Genomic DNA, 1,382 nt, shown 5'->3' with positions numbered 1-1,382 from the left:
TATAATTTCTTCCAAATGTCTTTATTTCTGATCCATTCCTGGGGGAAATATGTGGTGAGCAAGAAGTATTTTAGTCCACCTCTTTTAAACTATAGTCATGTGATCCATTGAATAAGTGCTATTTATTAAGTATAATTTTAAAATTTCTATGAGTTTTCTTATATCACTTACTGTAAGTAGTTTCTTTATATTCACCTGCAAATATATCATCTGAATTGACAATAACTTCCCAATCATTTTAATCATTTTTACATTTCTTGGCATATATTTTACACTTTGTGAAATTAAGAAATAATATTCCACAGAAAGGCTAGAGAAAGTGTTCATGTGTGAATATTACTACATTGTTATTCTCAACCTAGATTCAGAATGCCTGTGTTTATTAAAAATCCTGCGCAAACTAACTATTTCATCCATTAGCAACTATAGATACTCTGTGGAACCTCAAAAGCTTGAGCTTTCTCCCGAAGCAATTATAAATAAATGCGATGAAGATCTGTTGACACTGAGGAAAGACGAAGTCTAACACATAAAGTCAATCAAGGGGCACCTGGATTGATTTTCTTCATGCGATAGAACTCATTGAATACATTGTTAAATTCTATAAAGGACATGTGTGTGTGTAAGTGTGTGTGTGTGTGTGTGTGTGTGTGTGTGTGTGTAGTATGTATGTGCGTAATATGTATATATATATATGTATATAACATGTAGATATACACACATAAACAATGAAATCTCTAGCTTGCAGACAGGCTATAATCTCTATCACTGGTGAATTTCAAACAATTCCTTATGTTAAAACTTATTCTAAGGAGTTATATACATTAGTGATATGACTATATGATCTTAGTTTAATAGGAAAATCTACAAGGCTTTATTGACTTGAGTTAATATCTTCGGGAGGGACTTTATGAAACTTTTTTTTATAACTTGGCTCTTAAGAGTTTGGAAAATATTAATGTCATTTATAGTACAAGAATGTATTGTGTGTGTCTATGGCCATGCCCCCCTGAACAAGCCCGATCCCGTCTGACCGCGGAAGCTAAGCAGGCTCGGGCCTGCTTAGTACTTGAATGGGAGACCACCTAAGAAGACCAGGTGCTGGAGGTATAAAATATAAAATATAAGGGATTGTAAGCTGACAAGGTCTTTGCAATCTGTGAGGTCAACCAAGGGTTGCCTCGCCTAAAAAAAATAAATTAATTAAAAAAAAAAAGAATGTATTGTGTGCATTTGAATGTTACTTCTAGTTAAATTTGGGTATAACATTGAATATTGAGTCCAAAATCACTGGACTTGGAGAGAAATATTAACTAATTTTAATAGCCATGTTGATTAATTTTGTAATTAATAGCACTTAAAGTTTTAATCAGTTTTGTTAT

General features: G+C 32.6%; 1 pseudogene; it reads left to right on the top strand.

Annotated features, from left to right (window-relative positions):
* Positions 1–991: 991 nt before the first annotated feature.
* Positions 992–1,110, top strand: LOC111735288 (annotated as a pseudogene).
* Positions 1,111–1,382: the final 272 nt, after the last annotated feature.

The sequence above is a fragment of the Pteropus vampyrus genome, unplaced genomic scaffold (assembly GCF_000151845.1).
Source record: "Pteropus vampyrus isolate Shadow unplaced genomic scaffold, Pvam_2.0 Scaffold21931, whole genome shotgun sequence".
NCBI classification, from domain to species: Eukaryota; Metazoa; Chordata; class Mammalia; order Chiroptera; family Pteropodidae; genus Pteropus; species Pteropus vampyrus.
The sequence above is the reverse complement of the archived record's forward strand: the minus strand, read 5'-3'. Positions and strand labels throughout refer to the sequence as shown.